Source organism: Simochromis diagramma, unplaced genomic scaffold (assembly GCF_900408965.1).
Source record: "Simochromis diagramma unplaced genomic scaffold, fSimDia1.1 OVJJ01000603.1, whole genome shotgun sequence".
Taxonomy (NCBI): domain Eukaryota; kingdom Metazoa; phylum Chordata; class Actinopteri; order Cichliformes; family Cichlidae; genus Simochromis; species Simochromis diagramma.
This window is the reverse complement of record NW_024387414.1, coordinates 18,544,981-18,567,029: the sequence shown is the minus strand read 5'-3', so window position 1 is coordinate 18,567,029 and position 22,049 is coordinate 18,544,981. Positions and strand designations below refer to the sequence as shown.

The 22,049-nt window shown below is 41.9% G+C and overlaps 1 long non-coding RNA gene across 2 annotated transcripts; it reads right to left on the bottom strand.

The window, feature by feature from the left end:
• Positions 1–2,461: 2,461 nt before the first annotated feature.
• On the bottom strand, positions 2,462–20,173 carry LOC120721604. Of its 2 annotated transcripts, XR_005693203.1 has the most exons (6): positions 19,547–20,173; positions 18,991–19,431; positions 18,105–18,233; positions 17,717–17,855; positions 9,394–9,475; positions 2,462–4,001 (listed from the first exon to the last, which is right to left on the bottom strand). It is a non-coding gene; the product is annotated as an uncharacterized LOC120721604 (long non-coding RNA). The 2 variants fall into 2 exon arrangements; XR_005693202.1 differs by lacking the exon at positions 18,991–19,431.
• Between the last annotated feature and the right edge of the window lie 1,876 nt (positions 20,174–22,049).

Below are 22,049 nucleotides of genomic sequence, written 5' to 3'. Positions count from 1 at the left end.
TTTCTTGTTGGTCAGTGATCGTCTGTCTCACTGTAACTCTAATGCAAATAAGCATATTATGAGTCCCCTCAATCCCCTCATTTCTCCAAGTCATCTTGATTGAGTGTGGCAGGTGGAGGAGGGGATGGATATAATGGACTCCACCAACTTTAATGAGACAAATCTCAGCTATGGGCTGACATTTTGAAATTGTCCTTGTGAATGACAGTGTCAGCAGTCACCTTTACTAAAGCTTTCCAGGGACGGTGCCTGTAATGATGGAGGAATTAAAATGGCCTCCAAGGCGCTGCACGTAGGAGCCACAGGATTAGGGCGTAAAGCCACGCCTCTTAAACGGGCTCTCCTGCCACACCCCGAATAAAGCAGACGCCTTTTCATGGAAGTAGCTCATCCTCCACGGACTATACATCGTCACCCCGAGATGTGATGGAGGGATTATGTTAGCTGTTGACCACTGTGAGATTTGTTGAGATGAGCTGTCTCTCACATTAACTGCCCCGCCCTCGCCTTCCCCTCAGTCGAGCGTCTGGTGGCTGACAGGGACAAGCTCCGCTGTCATTACAAACTTAATAAGAGCAGAAGTGAGATTGATGAGAAAAACAGAGGCATCAACTGCTCTTTTAATTAACTCTTGTCCCATAATGGTGCCAGGACAAAGACACTGAGCAAAGAATGAGACATTTTCTTTCTCCTTCTACCTCTTTCTGTTTTGTTGCCTCGCTCACCCACAATAATGAACAGCCTTCTGGGACCCAATTACATCCAAGGCTGCATTAGGAACACAGCAGGCCCAGTGGAAACTTCAGCTGAGTTTTCCCTCCCCCCACCCTGCCTCCACACACTGTTACCCTGCTGGAGATGGCCTTCACTTGATTGAATTTTGAATGTTACACACCCCACACCTCACCCCCGTTTTCTGTAGTCCCTTACCTTCAACAGCTCTGAACCCACATGTGGTTTGTGATGGAAACAGGAGGCAATGTATGCTTGTTGTTAACCGTCCTTCACTTTAAAATGGCTTTCGCAGAGTGCCTTTGTATGCAATGCAAATGGGCAGCGGCAATTGATGCACAAAAGCCTGTTTGTGTCTAGTGTCCCTGTAAGAAACTGGGGGAAAAAAAAAAAAAAAAAGAGAGAAGAGATTTAAAATAAATGACCTGTGGTGTCTTTAAACTACGCAACCATCGATTTGCTGTGATTTTTATTCGTTTATTTTTACAGCTATTCACGTTAGCGCCAAAGATCATGTCAAGTTAGTTGTAATTGGGGGTTTTTTCAGCACAAAAAAGGGTTTTTAATCAGTTGCAAATCATTTTTTTTCCACTAATTGCTATGATTATAGCAAAACTACTTACTTTTGCTATAAAATTCAGTTTAAATGATGTTTAATGTCAAGAATGTCATACGTGACATGGCCTGCTCCAAAATAACAGGTGTCATTTACAACATGAAAATGGTAAACAAGCTCAGTAATGGCTGAACTCAGCCCTAGTGCAATGGTGCTAAATGCTAAGTGCCAGCGTGATGCTGGGAGGATGTTTACCAAGTTCACCATGTTATGTTTGGGTTTTAACTCTCCTAATGATAATGTGAGTAATTAGTTTATGTTGGACAATTCAAAAATAATTTCATACTTTAACTATATATTGTTATTATATATTATTTATAGTCGCTCAAAGGCAGTTTGGATCGTCTCCAGTCCCCCCATGACCCCCAGTTGGATAAGTGGAAGAGGATGGATGGAACCCTTCACTTTATCCTTTGTCTTTTAGCTCGTTTCCACCTCGCTTTCAGCCAGCCAAGTAGGTGGGGCTTCTTTGCTCCCAGTTAGAGTTCATCATAGAGATCCTAAAAAAAATGGGGGGCCAAGACTGATCTCCCTCACTATTTGAAACACTATGTTCAATATGAGCACCACCACTGTAATAGTTATACAGGCAGAACTGTGCAAAACTCTCGAGTCACCTTCATTTCTTTATATTTTGCTCCAAAGGGTCCAAAGTTTTTCTTTGAACATTGGATGCTTGTTTATTCATTTTCAGTCCACTCTTGTACCTGACCATTTTAGACCTTTTTAAGCCACTTAACACGGACCTGTGAATCATTCAAGCATAAAAAGGGATCCAACTCGAGGGATGAACCAGTGTTGTCATTACGTGAAACTGTGCACACACAAAAAACTATTTTAAATAGCATGTTTAGGCACTTTGATATTAGCAGTAACTAAACACATGATGAAAATCGGTGCCAATTTTGAATCAAAATTTGAAATTTTTGGTTCAGATCACTGTCAGCCCATAAAGACAGTCAGGAGAGAGATACAACAGCACGTATTTGAAAAATGAATCAAAAGCACAAAAGGTCCTCTCTAACCAAATCAATGGACAAATGAACTCATACATGTGACCATCTTCAAGTGGCCATGAATGCACTGGCTAGATGTTGGAGTTCCTCTTTGTGTAAAAACACAATTACTATATAATTGGTCCATTTGCGGTGTTGACATTCCTGCACACAGATATTCACAGACAGGGCGACAGGACCTTTGTAGGTTATGTGCATGTTATAGTTACATTTGAAAGCCTGTAAATACAACCCTTTGGGAGATCCATGTTATTAATAACAATTATTGGTGTTCTTTAGTTTCCTCAGACACCTTAAGCGTTGCATATTGACCGCTATGCTGGAAAGAATGTTGTCCATTGATTTGACCAAGACAAGAACTGATGATGTCCTCTTGGTGTAAAGCAGGAGTGAAACCTTCCATATTGCCAGTGAGTGAAAATCTTACCAAGGAAAATCTATTCGAGCTCACGCTGCATCCTCAATGATGCTCTCTGACAAATCAAAGGAAAGATGGACACAATCGGTTTGGAATGACTGAGCGGTGCAGGAATACGGTGGAAGATTCAGTTTCGGTGGATGAAGGTTTTTTTTTTTTTTTTTTTTAAAGAGGGTGTTTTAATACTTTTATAGTAATGAAATTACCTTTAAACAGACTAACTTTTTTAAAGAGCGTTATTTATTTTTTAATTTTGGTGAAGCCAACTTAAATATTACCATTGAAACAAAAATATTTGCTAACAGAAGCAAATGGTGAGAAATTTAAGTGTTGCGGCATCGAGTGATGTTTTTACTGGTCCATTGTCTTATCCCTAACCAGCACTTTGTGTATACTGTACTACCATGCTTGGTCTAGATCCCTGTGGACTGCATGGCTACTAACAGCTCATCCACTATTGCTTAGGGGTTATATTTTATTCTAGAAGAAAGACTTTATACTGTCAAACTCAGACATCCCATGTGATTGAAGGCCGATGGGCATGGAACTCTCAGAGCTGCCCTCAAAGCTGCAACAATGCCTGCTTGTGGTGGGTGGAGTGGAAGAACAAAGGCAGACTTGTTACGGTTTAGATGCCTTTATTATTCTTTTATTTGGATGCAATTTCTTGTCTATCTGGGTACACTCATTAAGATTTTGGAGTTTGGCTTGTGGGTCTATTGCTCTAGGAGAAGATGCTTTTTGTGACTCCAAACAAAAGTGCTACACTTTTATAGAAAACAGTGTAAACAAACTTAACCATGAAATATAGATTATTATTACTTTAAGCCAATAATTTGTTCAACTTAACACGAAAAATGTCATTCAGGACATTCTGACTAGGAAAGGAAAGAAACACATCAAACATTATAAACATTTATATTCCACCTTTATAGTCTGGTATTACAGAATTGTTGAACTATTTACTTTAAATAGGTAGTGTATACGATTGAAAAAAAAATCATTAAGATGTTAAAGGCCCCTCACATTGGAGTGATGCAGTCTGTCCATTTCAAGAATTGCCTTCTTAATGGTGAAGTACAGTAACTTCAAGGACAAGCTCTTCAGCTGAACCTCCATCCAGCTGCCATGACTGCTGGCTGCTGGATGGACAAATGCTGGCAAAGGTTTTCGCAGTGATGCTCCTCCTCCCTCGGCTCTCTGCTCTGCTAACCGAAAACTGCAAAAGCACAAGAAAGAGACATACATATACAATCAGACTTCTCATTAAGGATCCAGTGTTTTCAGAGCCTGAACTGTATTTCTCCCTCAAAAAAGAAGTCCTGGCTTCTGCTGCTTCACATTTTTTTCAGTCTCACCAAAATAAATGACCCAACTGTCAGAGTACCTCGTCATTAAAAGAAGCAAAAATTCTCAAGTGTTAAATGCTCAGCTACATAAAACTTCTTTCAGCTATTTCCTTGTCACAGTAACTCACATGTTTGATTTTGTACGGATGTTTGTGCCAGGTAACCTCCCTGACACAGCTCTTCCATGGATTTTTGTCTCCTTCGGGTCTCAAACCAGAGATCTTTTGAATGTGTGAACCACTACTCTGTGGAGAGTTACTCAGGAACATAACAAGGGCTTTATTTTTTAAATTATTATTACATGACAATGAATCATCCTGTAGTAGATACGCAAACAATCCGTGTACCCTTCTATTTGTGTTGATTCATGCTCAACCATCCAGGCAAGGAAATCCAAAGAGTTGTTCATCCAGACGTAACGTTTTCAGAAAACGCTACATCTAGATGAACAGAATCAACCCTTCTGTTTGTTTCACGCCAAATGATACTTCATATGCATTACTAAGCTCTGCCAGTCACGTCTTTTTAAGCCTGTCACTTGCACAAATCTTATTCTCAAGTGACCCAGCAGCACAGCACGTAAGCCTCCAGCAGGTGCTGTGTCACCGAGGCCTGGTCGATATACAGTAGCTGAAGGGAGAAAACATCGACTGTCAGCTGACTAAATTACAAGAGCTAACATCCGTCTGTAACAATGCTGTCCAAATCCCCAATCAGCAATCACTTGTTATGGTTCTTTTTGTGTCAAAACACTCCCTCATTACACGACTGGACAAAAAGGCTGATGGCTTTCTCATTTGTAAAACAGGTCTCTAACCAGATGGAAATTCTAACCAAATGCAAATTTGCTCTGCTTATTCTGGCCAAGTTTCGACAGCGTCCCAATCCCTCTTAAGCTTCTTGTTGACCGCGTCTGCCAACTTTGTGTACACAATTGGCTCCTCAGCTATTCCAACTGCATTGTTAATGTCTGCCCTTTTGTACTGCTCAATTCCACCAGAATAAACAGAGTCGCACGTGCAAAATTATTTTCCAACACAGATAATTAGCTGAAGAAACAATCCCGACTATGAATAATAACGTGCCTCGGTAACATTATAACTTTTAAGCATGGGAAAAGGAGGAATTTGAATGCCAAGGGAAATGAGCTTATCAAATAAAGCTTGAAAATGTGCAGTGAATGAAATGAGTCAATCATTTTAATGTGAGATGGGAGCCCTGAGGAGAATAAATAAGCAATCGTCACATCACGCAGGGAGAACAAATGAGCATGGTACACAATTAGGCAGGGTCACATTCTGCTAGAGCTGTGAGCGTGGGATGGGCTAATGAGCTGTGTGAGGGAGTGTGTGTCTGTCTGTTTGTGTGAATGTGAAGAGAAAGAAGAAGCAGGAGATGAAATACTAAAAATAAATAAATAAAAATGTTGATGCACAGCGCTCAAAATTCTGATGTGCACACCAAGACAGCCAGACACAAGCGGCAAGTCAGGGGAGAGACAAAGATAAAAGTAAAAGGAGCTGGTGGAGAAACGGGTGGGCTCTCACTTGACTTGGCATCTGGGCAAAGTAGATGTGCAGGTAGACAGAGCAATGGGCAGGTACAGCAGCCAAACAGACAAAAAGAAGAGAAGTGCCTCAGAAGGACCACGGCGCGCCTTTCAAAGGCGACTCATAGTTATTAACTATTCAATCACATAAAGGAGAGCTGAAGGCGTGAAAGGTTGCGGACCGAAGCACTTTTGCTTCAGTGCATTAAGAGCCTGGTCCAGCACTCGGGCTGCGTGAAAGAGAAATAGATTGCCTCCCAGGAAGATGACTGCTCAAAGGAGCTGGATTTTTCTCCTTAATAACAGCAATCTGCTGTGAAAATCTAATCCCAAGTACCATTTACACTGAATCTAGATAACTTCTGCTCGAAAAGCGCACAATATGAATTTTTCATTCCCTGATATACAAATAAACAGAACAAGCCCCCCATCAATCAGGGGACGCTCTCAAAGTAAGTGAACTGGAATAGCAAATTGTTAATGAATACCGCGCTGCTAGAAATGCACATTTTAAAATAGCACTGCGAGTACATTGTACTGTGCTGAAATGAAAATGCAACTCTTCTAAAGAGTGTAAAACACATTTGATTGTACAGAAATGGGGGTACGTGACCTTTCTGGTCATAAAAACGGAAAATCTTAAGTGAAATTCTTGCAGTGTTGATAACCATATACAAAAAACAAGCCAAGCGTGGATACTGTCCCTCAATTGAAGTAATAGCTCCGTCTCTGCCATTAAAGTCAGATATGGATGCACCCTTTACCCCCCCCCTTCCTCTCCTCCTCGCTGGCCTAATTCCCCCTCCTCAGTGGTGGATAAGAGGGATCAGAAATGCATCCATATGCATGGCAAACTATCTGTAGAGGGGATGTTAGGTCTCAGCCTGGCCAGCTTTCTGAAAGTACTGGTAATGACACTTAATGAAAGCTAGGGAGCTGGAGTATGAGAGGGAAAGCCTTTCACCAGCCCCCCACCCTGCATCCAGACCAGGCCTTCAGACGCCATAAATAAACAAACATGCTGCGTGAGAATAGATGTGCTATTTTCCCAGCTTCTCCCATGCCATTCCATCCCTTATTTATCTATGTATTATTATTCCCTGTATTTCTGCTTCGCTTTTAAGACCAGCTCTGTAATCCCGGCTCCCCGCAGGCATTCTGAATGGCCCGAAACATTAGCTGGACGTTGCTCCAGTAACCCCGCAGCCCCTAATGGGCTCAGTTTTGCATCTGTACTCTCCTGCTCTCCACAAATACGCACAAATGCACAGCTGTCCGACCTAAACTCAGTCAAGGTTCTGATGTGTCATACATCTCCTCACATTACTAATCACTCTACTTACTCTACCTTCCCTAATGGATTGGCAAAAAAAACCCTTCTAGCCCTAGTTAAGCTGTCATCTTTTTAATTGTACTAGATGGCATTCAAAGTAGTGCTTGTGGCTCATGTGATACATTTGATATGGAGGAGTGGAGAAGAGATGGATAGAGAGGGCACTCTGCAGTGATGCCCGTGTAGAGGAGGGCGGTGGGGTTCAAAGTAAACACAAGGAATGAAGGGATAGAGAGGCTCTTCTTAGCACAAGCCCGTAATCAGTACAGTCAACACATAGCAGATTGGGTTCACATCTTTCTCCCCTCCCTCTGTCCTTCCATCACCAAAAACGTATCCCCTGAATCAGCCCCAATTTCCCTGCTTTCAATTTGAGAGGATGTCAGATAAGAATGTGTTGCAGGCAAATACCGGGCAACACAGACCTGGCTTACTTTGAAGCAAGGTGATATTGGTTGAGAAAAATGAAATGAGGCTTCATCTGGGAGATACCATTCCAGCACCAAATAACCATTTCCCAAGCAACACATAAAATTCATATTATATTTAGGGAATAACCCAAGTTTCCATGGTGATAGCTGAGTGACATGTTTACTTAAAGCCTCCTATGGGGTCCTGGGGAACACTAAGAGCGACCAACACTCATCTGTCTGTCTGGCAAGAGGAGAGAATGTCCTTGGGTTAGTTGTGGGGGAAAAGTTTGCCAACTCTGGAGGCTCAAACTGCATCAGGAATGTGAGACCTCTTCCGCCGCCTTTCCATGTCCTCTGATCACCACCTGTCCCTTTGCCACTCTTAACATTTCCCAGCTACAAATGTGTCTTCAGTGTTAACAAGCTTTAGCCATCAGTCAAGGCTGGGCCACACAAGTGAGGTGCACACAAAGTGGGTAGAGGGGTAGATTAGTGGAGTGGGGGGAGTGCTAAACATGGCTGTATGTAAAGGAGAGCCCCCGCTCTGAGACGGAGACAGAAATATGCTGCGGCTGCATTAGCAGCAGGACCCAGAGGCACCACCCATGGGGGAGGCAGACTTCAAACACTGTTGTGCAGGCTGTTCTGGGCTCTCGGGCTGCTGATTTCACAGCCGGGAAAAACACAGACCATTAGTCACACCAACACACTGAGGCCTATGCTAATCCCAGAACAAGAAAAAATCAACATGACAGCCAATAAAATCTGGGGAGTTATACAGCATCTTTGTTTTTCAGTTTGTGTGATGTGCTGGTGAGTGTTTCTATTGACCCACGTTTCAGATGAGCCACTCCAGGAACACTCGTGCTCCATCTGAAAGCTTGCTTCTTTGTCACTGACACCGTCTCTGGAGTCAACCGGAGCAAAAGCAGAGAGGGGCTTGTATAGATTTGCTGCCCCTCATTTTGAAGAGAAATGGGGTCTTTGCAAGGAGTATCATTTTCAGCCGGTCGTGGGCCGTCTCACATTTGAGTTTGCAATGTCTTGGTTGTCAGCTCAGAGAGAGGATGTAGAGGAAAGGAAGCACACTAACTTGCGGAGGGATATTCTGGCAGGGGTGGTGCTCGGACAACCATACCAACAACTTTTGCTCAAGTTTTTAATGGAAAACACTAAAAGGTCTTGTTTGTCGGTGAAGCAAATCAGGTGTCAGCTCATATCATGCTGCTGAACTCTATTTACTGCAATACCTGTTATATAGAGTATCAGCTAAAGTGTAGCTCAACACCAGGCTCACCGTATGACCTCTTCTGATTTATTTCTGTTTCACATACTGAAGCTGCAATATTTTTTCGTCTGGCGTAAAAAGGCTATTTAAGGTAGTTCGATTAAGTGTTTACTTTATATGCTCGTAGTTACCGATCCTTCACAGCTTAAGCTAAATCAAAATCACCTCTTCTTCTTTACATTTATATCAAATTTAAACCCAGTAAGAATATACTGTTATGTAGATACCATATTGACCCAACTGTTTAATGCTTTATGGGGGAGGGAGTGAAAAGTGGAGCTGGCCTTCATTTCTAGAAAAAGTTCACATTTTATATAATGTCAGAATTTTCCAAGACAAAATAAGTACAATTACTCAGAAGTATTGGAATTAAAAAAAAAAAGAACAAAAAGAAAAAAACCCCAATGAGATTTCAAACTGGGGCCTTTCTTCTGTGAAGTTTGCATGGATTCTCTCTAGGGACCCAGGCTTTCTCCTACATTTCAAAGGAAGCTTAGGTTAATTGGTGATTCTAAATTGGCCATAGGTGTGAGTGTGAATGGTCATCTGTTGGCCCTGCTACAGAATGGAAACCTCTTCAGGTTGTCGCCGACCTCTTGCCTTGTGGCAACTAGGATGAGCTCCAGCCTCCTGCAACCCTGAATTTGATAAGCAGAAGGAAACAGATGGATAGATGTACCTAGGTCTTCTCCTCTGCTGTCCTCTCATTGAGTGTAGCTTTGACCTCAATTTGCCGATTCCCCGCCCTCTTGCAGGTGAACCTGTAAACACAAAGAAAAAGGTGCACTGATTTTCTGTTTCAACTGAGAATAAACTACATAAATATAACTTTCCTATCTCTACTTTCTCTCTCTTGGCGTAGACTAGTTCTTTGCTCCTTTAGTTTCAGTGCCAGCTTTTCATTTGTTTGCCTGCAGCAACGTTGGGATGCGATAAAATGTGCATTAGCTATTGTTGGGATAAAAACCAATTACTACGAAAGTTCAGAAAGATCTTAAGAGTAGGAGTGTTTAATATAGAAGACTTGGTTAAATTTCAGGACTGACTGGGTGACAGTGGAAAGCTTCTTGTGGACACGAGAACAGTCTAACGCAACACAAAACCTCTACCTTGTACTGGGACTGAGACAGAGGAAGCGAGAGATGGGGAGTAAAGGACAAAGGCAGTAGGAGGCAAGTAAAATATAAAAATCCCAAGGAGCTGTTTGAATAGCAGTGATGCTGCTCTGCAGTACCCTTGTTTGTTTTTTTTTGTTTTTTTTCCCCCAGACTCAAGCCTGTGAAGTCTTATAAATAAGGCACAAAGGGGCACAAAGGAGCATTTAGAAAAACTGGTTATGATGTGGACTGAGAAGACCTACAGTGATAAGAGTGACATTAAGGGCATAGCTGAGTCTGGGAGATGCTATCATTACCTTTATTAAAATGACACACAACTCCCACACTGCCAGCAGTGCAGCAACCAGACCTGGCCTGGTAGCTGCACTGCATGTTGAAAACTGCAAGACCCAAATCAATGCGAGAGAATAATGAATAAAAATTATCAACAAAAAACTAGTACAGCAACAGACTTTAACTGAGTGCAAGTGTCATGTTTTTATAGCAGGATTAAAAAGAGAATGCTGGTATACAAAATAAACTAACATTAGTAGTAATTTGGTGTTGTGCACAGCATGTCTCAAGGGCCATCAACTCTTTAATGCTTTTGCACCAACACACTGACATTACCATTGACACCCCTGCACAGCCCTCCTTTAGCACACTGATAATAACCATTTTTAAAGTAATGTTAATACTTCTTTATTATTTTAAACTGATATATACACAGCTATTTTTAATTTTTTTTTTAAATCTGCAAACCCAGGGCGTGGAGCTCGACTGAGGTTTCCAAGGTTTCAGAAAGAAGGATCCTGTCCAAGTTACCGTCAATACTGGACAATCCCTCTCCACTATCTCTCTCATGTTGCACAGCACCTTAAACAAAAGAACTCATTTAACCACAATGCATCACAGAACGCCACGAGAAATCACTCCTATCTGCGGCCATTGAACTTTGTAAGTCCTCCTCCTTTTCACTTGTATTAGTCGATACTCAACATAGTACTGTTTTGACTTTGAAATGTTTGAATAGTTCTTTATTTAAGCATCTGTAAGAAAACATTTTCTTTCTTCTGTGATTAAATGAGTATTCTGATTGAATCTGATTAATGAATGTCACACATTAGTTGGCATTTTAAACTATGATCCTAGTTTTGACTTCCTTTAAAGACTTCTTTTGTTATAATAGCCTTTAATAGACTTTAAGGCAAAAATCTATCCACAGCCTGTCAGTGGCCATCCTGATGTGTCACTCATTTGCCGAGCTTCAGCCTCCGCATCATCATCTCCTGCTATTCAGAGAGTCAGTGGCTGTGAGCACACCAGCGCCATCACAATGACCTTTCCACAAGCCCAGGGAGCACGCAAAGCAGAGGAGAGGCAATAAAAGTAATGAAAGAAGCAAAGGCAATTAAAGTGGTATGTGTGAGGGGAGTGTGGCGGAGATGAGCCTAACTGGAGGCGGGCCTGGAATCAACTACAGCTCTATATCCCCCGTAATCCCTATGTGATCGCAGAGCAACCCTGGTGTGCTCCCAGTCTGATCATCCTCTTGCAGCATTCACCAGCTAATCCGTGAAAAAGGACAGCCGTGCACATACACGCCACATGCACACACATATTAAAGTCACAACATGTATGCACATACCATTGACGTAATTGTTACAGTCTGACACAATATGCACTAAACAAAGTAAGGAAGCTGTTAAAAATATATTACCCAAACACACACACACACACACACACACACACGTTTAGTTGTACTGTAGAAAATGAGTTGCTCTCTCTCCCGCCCTCTGCGGCACAGTGCTTCCTCACGGCCAGTGAGAATCATTAATGCCCTTCCTCTGATGCTGCCACACAACCAACAGCAATTATTTCTAAAAGCAAAAAGTGAAAACAGCTAACACACAAATGTACACAGCACATAATCATTATTTTTTTGTTGTTGTTGGGCTGGCTGTGTGGGGTTGACGAGGTGGCAGAAGCTTGGACTTAATTTTCTCTAACGGAGTTTACTGACCGCAAAATGACAAGGATGCTTTTGCTAAACTAATTAAGAGGCTGCAGAGCTGCTTTTACCATGTGACATTGACAGCACTTAAGGAAGCTGACGCCAGGCCTTCCAGATAAGCCGGAGATGTGCTCCTGGCTCAGGACTCGGCGCATACACACACACACACACACACACACACACACACACACACACACACACACACACACACACACGTGGAGGAAATAAAATACATGCGTCTAAAATCATGCATGGAGTCACCAACATTGATATAAAGAATGGCACTGAAGAGCAAAGAGCAAGTAACAATGTGTACAACAAAAAGTCCAGACCAAAACAAATATAAAACTAACAAAACAAATACAAATGCAGCACTGAGGTCTCCGGTGGACTGAAACCATGCGCTCTTCAGCTGTTAATGTGGGGGGGAAAAAAAAAACCATTTAATAATACTGCTCATTTACGCCTTGAGCCCAGAAAAAGACCTCATTATCTTATCAGCTTTAGGAATACACAGAAGGGCAAAGCTACGATTCTCCCCTTTTCTTGACAACAGAATCTGATCTTGCCTGCAGTGTACAATTAGTGAACAGAGTGACCTGTGGAGGCCTACTTGAAACAGGCTGTGCGGTCCGCGCTAATGACCAAAATGCTCTGCAAGGGGCTGGCATCGTGCCCCTCCATCAGCTCTGGCCATCTTAAAAAGATACCGCTGTTGAGAGAAACGAGACGAGACTCCTTTTCTTTGCTATTATAAAGCACTCACATCATTGCTGTGCTTGGGGCTCGTAGGGCACTGGCAGCTCAAGGTGCTGCTTAAAGAAGGGAGAGCTGGTGTGTAACTAGACCTGATCAGTATCAGCTGTGGTCCTGGCTGCTTGGATGCTGAGAGCAGTTCTGGGCGAGTGTGATTGCTCTGAATCGTCATGTTAGAGTCAGCTGGTGGTCTGTATTTTGATCACCTCTTTAGTTTTAAGCTAGCCCTCTCCTGCTGGCCTTCGCTCTCAGCTGGAAAATCCTTTGCTGCAGATGAGACGTAACACGGGGAAGACTCGACACCCCACGATTCTTCTCTGCCTCTCACTCACACAGGCCAATTTATAAGGTACATCTTAAACTCCAATGCAATCAGACAACAGCTTTCGCATTAATTTTACTAAGCCAAGGCGAATATGGTTACCACATGAAAGGTTTATTCATTTTAAGCTCCAGTGTATGAATAGAATAGAATATTGTCATTGCACATGTACAACAAAAATATGGGTGCTCCATGCCAACTGTGCAGGAATAAATTATAAATAATAAAACTGCAGGAATAGATAACAAACAGGAAAAATAGAAATAGAGGAATATATACAAAACTAGAGAAAGGCAGGGTATCCAAAAGTTGTTCTAGATTTCTCAAAATTAAGCCTGTCTTGAAATTATAAAAGCCATTCTCAAAGCAGAGAATGACTAAGATAAGCAGACTCAAAATTTGGTTCGTCTCTTCCTAAATTGGATCATTTGATAAAAAAAATAAATAAAATAAAAACAAACAAACAAACAAAAAAAAACCTGGAACAAAAGGAAAGATTTACATTTTCAGAGGTACATTTTTGTGGCTCTGCTTTGTACCTTTGCTTGCAGCTGAACCATACCAACCTCTGGATGGCACTCTGCAGCTCTATGACACACTCCCGGAGACTTCTTACATTCCTCTACCAGCTACAGAAAGAGATAATGGATGGCTGTCAGTTACGCACCTCTGTCCTCATCTCCCCTAATCAGCTCTCTCATCTCATGGAGCCAGAATCCCGGAGTTTCACAAAGGACTAAGTTTTACAGTCACGTTCCATCTTAACTCTGTGGCGAACATTTTAAGCGCATAGGTGGGCAGATGAAAGATACCCCTTATATGCATGAAAGAGATCAAATTGGGATTAAGGAGATTAATTTCTGATGGTAATTGAGAGAAAAACTTTTTCATCAGATTTATCCAACTTTCCAAAAGATGTCAAATGTGGTGTGATTTAATTTGCTAACAGATGAATGGTTGGTAAATTGCTGTGCTTCAGGCTTGTGTCCCTTTGGTTGGTGTTAAATCATATATCGTCAAATTTCATGACTTCAGAAAATCTGACTCATTTCTCTTGGCTTCCTCTGGGGTTAAAAAATAATTACTAGTTTTGAAACACAAATTCAGACTGAAACTAATTCAATTTGGGAGCATGGCTGGAGGGTGACTGTGAGTGGTGTATAAATGGTTCTAGCTAGGCTTCAATCAGAAGACGAGCACGGGGAAACAATCCCCCTTCAGAGATCACAAAACGACCTTGGAAATCAAACAGTGCAGACGCTCGGATGCGACCGTATGGCTCGCCATATGGTGAACATCATAAATGGATAAACACATAAATACAGACAACATTGTTTTCTTGTCACAAAAGTGGTAAATTGTCAAATCTAATGTCTCTTTATGTTTGCAAGCAATTAGATTCACAGATGGCGTTGGAGTTGGGACGTTGTCTGAAGCTGCGATTTGCTGCCAATACTGCAACAAGATCAGCTAAGTCATGTTACTGCAAAGTGGAAGTGAAGTAGCAGTCCACATAAAGTTACAGAGCAGGCCGACAAGCGCTGAGGCGTATAGTGTGTAAAAGACAACAATGCTCTGAGTTCTGAACATTCTCTGCCATCAACATCAGCGCAAAAACTGTAAGCCAGGAGCTTCACGGCAGACTTTTCCATGGCTGAGGAGCTCCTCTATGTGTAATAAGTAGATCCAGTTCTTTTGTCCATATAGTGCTTATCCTGTACCATTGAAGCCTCATATTGTTCCAGTAAACAGACACTACATGCAAATCAAACAGCTCAATTCCAAATCATTTAGTTTTTAACTTAAAATAAAAGAACAGGCCATGAACCTGCTTTTTAATTAGATGTCAAGTTTTTTTTTTTTTAAATAAAAATGTTTAACTCTTAAACAGCTAATGAAATATTTCTGGCAAACCCCTTTAAATAATGTCTGCATTTCAATTATGTCTTGGTTGTTTGATTTAAAAATACTACGGTACTTTTAAGTCCTAGTAGATGTACCAATGGCAGGAATTTTAAAATCCTGTGTCGCTTCATTCTGAAGTCATTACATTCATAAGACTTTCAGAAAACTTGACCTATGATGTTAAGGTTGAGGTCACTGAGATTCACACTCCTCTGAGACTTAGTAGATGGACCTATTGTCCTAGATGACTTGCTTCTCAGGTTATCACAAACTTGGGTGTCCATGCTGCCTCCCTGCTCACTGGAAGCGATTTGCTTCCCACATGTCGCACCAAAGCTGACGGCTGGATAACTTTGGAGGGGCTCCAAATGCCTAGTTAACGTGTTATTACCAGGTCATACGTTAATCGATGGTATCCTGCACAGTCATTGTTTTTTCGCCTGGAAGTTGAGAAAAGTTTATTTCGGTTCCTGCTCACTTTATGTTGCTAACAGTTATTTCGCCTGCAGCCACGTAAAGTCACCAAACTTTCTTCTGTGGCTACTCGCCTCGTTGTTGTGACTTGGTTCCAGTTTGGATGCAGCTTTAGCAAACAAAAACTTGATAACTCCAGTAAGACAGCACATAAAGTCACTGTCCTCTTCATTTGTCCCTCTGTCCCATTTTAGTGATTATTCTGACCCGTTATTCCTGTTGCCTGGCTTGTTTTCAGTACATAAGTACATCCTTTAAATTTAGAAACAGCATTTGGATTAAAATGATTTAAAGTAATTGTGTACTGTATGTGGAAATATCACAAGGAACTGGAAAAAACTGGGGGAAAAAATTGCACACATTACTGAAAGGAAACCCAAAGCTAAACACCGCAAAGGAGGAGTGATTCAAATCCTCGGTTCAAAAGCCAATATTGCCACAATTAATGGAGCAGAAGAGGAAAAAGATTTCAATCCTGATAAGATTCAAGCAGATAAAACATGCACAGCCAAACCAACTGTGTGTTTACAGAGCAGTACACTGAGACACTTGCTTCAATCAATATATTGATGCTTTGTAATAGGCTCTAAATGACTCAGGCTCAAGACTGCTGGGCAGCAAACCTCACAGCTTCTGTTTCTGCACTTGATTTCGGCACAGACATAAAAGACTACCTGAAATTGCTTTGAAATACTAAACATTGTCAAACAACAAATTACAAACAAAAAAAAGAAGTTTGTTGACTCAAATTACAAAAATGCCAGTGGCAGAGTGGAAGTGTCAAAGACTGTCCCATAACACACTGCAAGTTGATTTGATTCCCATGAGTGCCATACTGAACTGTGATTGGTTCTCTGTCAAACTGATGATACATTGATCCTTAACTGTCATGCACATAGGATGAGATTATTTGCTCAATCATTCAAAGTGTGTCTGACAAAGGTTCTCCATGATAGACTAGCAACATGTCCAGCCTGTACCCCACCTGTTGCCCTATGACAGTGGGTACAGGCTCCAGCAATTAAGAAAATCGATGGATGAAAGGTTAACATTAAACATGTGCTATTTCCCTGCCTGAAGACAAACTTGAGTGTGTTCTAGTTGCTTAGGTATATTGTCTTTCACTGAAGTTTCTTTGTGGTTGGTCCCTAAAAAGGATACGACAAGATGCTTCTAATGTGAGCTTAATAAACATTGATTGCAGTGATCCCAGACTGTAAACACTAAACAGTATATGAAAGCAGCTGCACAGTTTATTTTGTTATACCAAAAGGAAGGTAGACAAACATTAGGACGTCTCCATTTTTATACACAGGAGATCAATATTTTCACTGGATAAGTACAAATGATCCCTCGGAATTAAATAAAATGTCATTTCACCAGAACTGGAAATGCAAGCTGGAACCTGCACATTCTGTGAGCCTTACTGGAAATTAATATGATGGAGCAAAAACATTTTAAGCAGGAATGTGACCATAACTCTTAGGGTTAGGGCAACAGCCATGTACACAAAAAAACCTAAAGACAATAATTTCTTTTTAACAGTAAGCCCAACTTTACTCAATACTGACAAATCAAGATCTTAAAATTAACTTCGTTCACGCATCTCTTAATTGATTTCTTCTCTATTGAGCCCAACCACAGGAATTAAGTGCTGTAAGTATGTCGTGCATGGAACTAAATCAATACAGAGCAGTGTGTGTGTGTGAGTGAGACAGACAATGTTTTAACATTTATTGAGTCTTTTTTAAATAACTCTGCCCATTACGATATTGTGTACCAGATGTGTGCTATTTTTTTGATGATCATGTGTCACCGGAGGCTGAATTAAAAAAGTATGTGCAAGTGCTCTGACCAGGATCTCTTCACCAGGTGAAGAAACGGATTAAATATAAGAGAGTATGCAAACTCAGTGGCCTCTTTCCCTCCAACACGAGGACCACAGAGACAATTTAGAGCCCTTAAAAATCCACAGAGACTAATTTTGAGGAAAAAGGCTAGTGAGCCTTCTGCAAAGCCTATTTCTGTTTTCAGCTTTACTTCTAGATTTCCTATGAGATATCATTTAGCTATGGAGGAGTTTAGAAAGCACTTCTATCACAATACGCTGTGTCACTGACCGTGTATGCAAGTGTCAGGAGCTACTGGTGGTGAAGGATACTCTGGGAAAAGCCTGGAGCTTTTCCAATGCTCACCTCCCTGTCTTCCATTGACAAGCGAGGTGAAGTAACAGCTAATCGATGGCTAGTGAATTCCCTGTGCACCCCCCTCGCCGAGCTGATCAATATTACTGGCAATTAGAATCCCCTATCTGCATGGCTGTAGGGACCTTGGGGTGGCTCACCAGCCCACAAACACCCAATTTAGTCCTCAGCCTATCACTTAATTACTAAATCCTTCTTAATGCCTATTGGCAGGTGGCGAGCATACTCACAGGAGCCCCGGTCGGTTGATTGAACACGAGACCTTTGGCAAGGTGCTGGTTAAGATGCTCGCGTCCCCCTTCAGCTGGACAGTTAAACATCTGATTTCACACGGGGCTTCCGACCCTAAATGATCCGCCTATTGAGTGACTGGCCCACACACGTACATGGATGGTTTGGAATGGGATGAATGGTGGGGGGGGGGAAAAGGGAGAATGGGGAATATTATGAGTCACAGTGGTAGCACAACAGTCTGCCACAGATCCGTGAGATCCACAGCCAAAACCTCAAGTAGTTTACAGTAAGATCATTTCCTCCTGCTTTTCTTACTAAGTAGGAATAAAATAAGATATAAATGAAATGTAATCTCAAGATAATACTGCATGAAATACAGCATACCTGCAGCTTTGCAGTTAATGCCCTGGAGCTACTCAGTTGTCATAACTTCTGCCAGCTCCTCCTGTGGCTGCTGATGCTGACAACAAAGACCTCTCCACCTGTCATGCAAATCCCTGTTTAAATGTACATCTACAAAAGAAATGTATAAAAAAAATTAATGTATAGAACCTTTCACTCAAACACATATCCTAGATAAACATTTGTCATTGCTGGAAACCTTTTCGTGGATAACACTTAAAAAGGTGGTTCCCAAAGTCTTTACAAAAAATTCACTGACCTGTTTTAAACAGACCCCCAACCCTGGTGCATTTACCTTTTGAAATAATTCAGTATATCTGTTTGACCACAGCTTCAGTGTCTTTATTTGCATATGTATTTCTTTTTCCATGTGCACCATTGCATTGGGAGGATAGGCATATTTTGTATATACGAAGAATGCATTACCTAAAAAAAAAAGGCCCCAACTGAAACTCATAGGACATTTCCATGCCAGTGATCAGCTGGGGCATCACTCAGGTGAATGTTTCTCACAAAATATTAAAACCAGGGTTGGAGACAAGCTGAGTGGACACAAAACTTATCACTGTCATTTGCTTCCCTTATCCCCAAGTCCCCAGCTTCTAACATGATCAATGTCTTTGTCATTACTTTATTTGGGAGTTTAATAGCTTCTTTTAAAGAAAAACCTCTCCACTAAGACAGGATAGTAAGTTATTGATATAAATAAGTTACAGAAGATTCTAGAACAACATGAAATGTGATGTGTCACAACTGACCTAAACACATAAGCATACTGCCTTGGACCACTGCAGATTTGACACAAACTACTGGGAACTATATAACAACATTTTCTCAAACAGAAATGAGCTGCACTGCCTTTCCTGACCTGGGTCTTTGCAGGGGTCTTGTCTGAGCTTCTGTGCAAACCTCAGTGGGTTGACAGTAGAATATGTTGTGCCACTGTGTGTTGCATCAATGGAGTACTCCCAATCAGGCCTCTTTGCTTTTGCTACTGTGCATGCACAGCTCTTTTCTATAGAAACGCTACTGTCTTCAACAGATCCATGAGTCTGCTCCCTCATTCCATCCACTGCACTCGTGCGGAGGAAGTGAGAGGACATAATGAGTATAGTGTGTCAGAGTGTATGTGTGTGAGTTAATTGCTCAATTCATTTGGAGGTAAGGTGCCCAGTTGGTACCTGCCTCACTGGTTAGGCTGTTGCTCCTTGTGCTAACCCTCTCATCTAGAACTGTTACCTCCATTTGACTGCACTGCCCCTTAACAGGACCTCTGCCTGCAGCCGATCCCCTTTTCTCTTTAAGGTGCCTGAGCAAATGTAACCTCTTACAATTTTACAATTTTTGAGGATAGAAAGTAGTTCGATAAGAAGCTCTTCTTTTTTTGGCAAATGTCAGTCTACCTGCCAGACAGCTGTCTTTACCTGAATCTGGACACTTCCACTCAGGTGGCCCTGCGTTTGCACGATGCGTACTCCACTGCTGGATGCCTTGAGCACACCTCTGGGGGAGAGCCTGCGTACACATGCACGCACACACACACACACAAACACAAGGAGCTGTCACTTTCCTGTCACATAACCATGGAAATGGCCTGAGGTGAAGTGAGGACAGGTGCCCTGAGCTTTACAAATTCTCTTGAAGGACAGAGCAGAGGAGCACCTTCCTTCTTCCACCCCCAAGCTATCTCCACACCTGCTGAACTGCACTCACTCAGTTACCTGCCCCTAATTTGGTATTTCCACAAAGATGACATATGTATCAGGCAGAGCAGGAAATGTCCTGGGCAGGGAGAGAACAGCTTTCTGACAGGTGTCACCTCCAATCTGCACAGGCCTGCTTCTGATGTGTTAACTATTCAATTAACCATCACATCACACTGAGTGGGTGCCAGCACCTAATTACCTATGAGACCTTGCCTGTGAATGGGCTGAAATACGTGTGTGTGTGTATGACAGGTCACATATCATGTTACTGTTAACCACCTCATGATTCACATAGAATATATGTATATTTTTTTTTACGTGTGTGTGTGTGTGTGTGTGTGTGTGTGTGTGTGTGTGTGTGTGTGTGTGTGTGTGTGTGTGTGTGTGTGTGTATATATACTCCTTTCCATCCTTGGTTGCTTCCCAGCCTCATCATCGTTACACCTCTTAGCACCAACTAAATACTGCAAGAAAAGAGCCTTTTTGCTCAGAGTAAAATATGAGTGCAAACATTAAATGAAAATAAAAACAGTGTCATTTAGCCCGTGTATTAAAATTACTCCTGTCGTGTGGCCCCTTCATCTCACACCATTAAAATAACGAGGTGTCACCGAGCTCTGCTTCCACAGCTCCGATGTTGACACCCATCAAGACAAATCTATATTTCATGGCCACTTACAGATGTATAAATAGCCAAATGAGGTGTGCTAACCATCTATAAAATGGCACTAAAAGGTTGCCAGAGGATGGCGAGTGTCATGAGGCAGTTGCGCTGGTAATCAATCTGAGGTGAGAGGAGAGGAAAGGGAAGAAGAGGAGAGGAATGGGCTGCACTGCATGGCTATGAGCAGAGGTGCAAGGCGGCGCAACAAGCAGGGCAGTAAATCACATCTGCACGGTACGCTCGCCCCACTGACACACAGCCACTTCAACTGACATGGGGCTTGCTCGACAGCCTGATGGATCACCACACTACACTCCATTAAAGGCAAACGGGCACGACGAGCACTGACACAACAAACAATTAGTCACTGCTGTGGGCATGGTCTTAAAATGCTGAGGGCCTTTCCCAGTGATGGGCACAAACCACCCTTATTTGGCATAGAAGAGCATTAAGTCCTTGTTATCGTAATACTAATAAAATGATAAAAATTATCCAGTTATTCAAATGCTTTTCAGTAGAAACAAAGAACTGGACTGTTAAAAAGAACTCTGAATACATGAATACTACAAAAGGAAACCAGACACAATATAGATATTACATCTATAGTACAGAGGATATGTTAAAGGAGGTACAGTGACAATAACTGCAATAATAAAAACTTTGTCAGATTGGTAAACACAGTCACTGGCCACTTCATTAGTTACACCTTGCTGGTAGCAGGCTGGACTCACTTTTGCTTTCAGATATGCCCTAATCCTCACGGCACAGATTCAACTAGGTACTGGAAATATTGCTCAGCCTTTAGTGCATCCATGATGCAAATTTCCCATTGGACACCGAAGGTGGTATATTGCACTGAGATCTGATGACTATGAAGGGCAATGTAGCACAGTGAACGCATTGTTATATTCATGAAATCAGTTTGAGATGATTTGAGGTTTATGACACGGCACATTATCCTGCTGGAAGCAGCTATTAGAAGATGGGTAGATGATAATAAAAGGACAGACACGGTCAGCAGCAATACTCAGATAGGCTGTGGGGTTTGAACTATACTCAGTTGGTACTAAAGGACTTAAAGTCTTGCCAAGTAAATATCTCCCACAACATTACATGATCACAAACAACTTGAACTGTTGATACAAGGCAGGATGGATCCATGCTTTCATGTTTGCACCAGTGTCTCACCCAGCACCTGAATCTCACAGCAGAGAATGAAACTTATCAACCCAATCTTCTATTACCCAACTTTGGTTAGCCCATTCAAATTGTAGCCACAGTTTCTTGTTTGTAGTTAACAAGAGTGTCACCCAGTGTGGTCTTCCGCTGCTGTAGCCCATCTTCAATATTTAAAGGTTTGACATTCATAGATGCTCTTCTGCATTCCTTAGTTGTGACAAGTGGTTATTTGAGTTACTACTACAGCTCGAAGCAGCCTGGCCATTCTCCTCCTATCTCTGACATCAACAAGGCATTTTCCCCCCAGAGAAGTGCTGCTCACTCGCTATTTTCTCTTTTCACACCATTAAACTCAAGAGATGGTCGTGTGGGAAAATC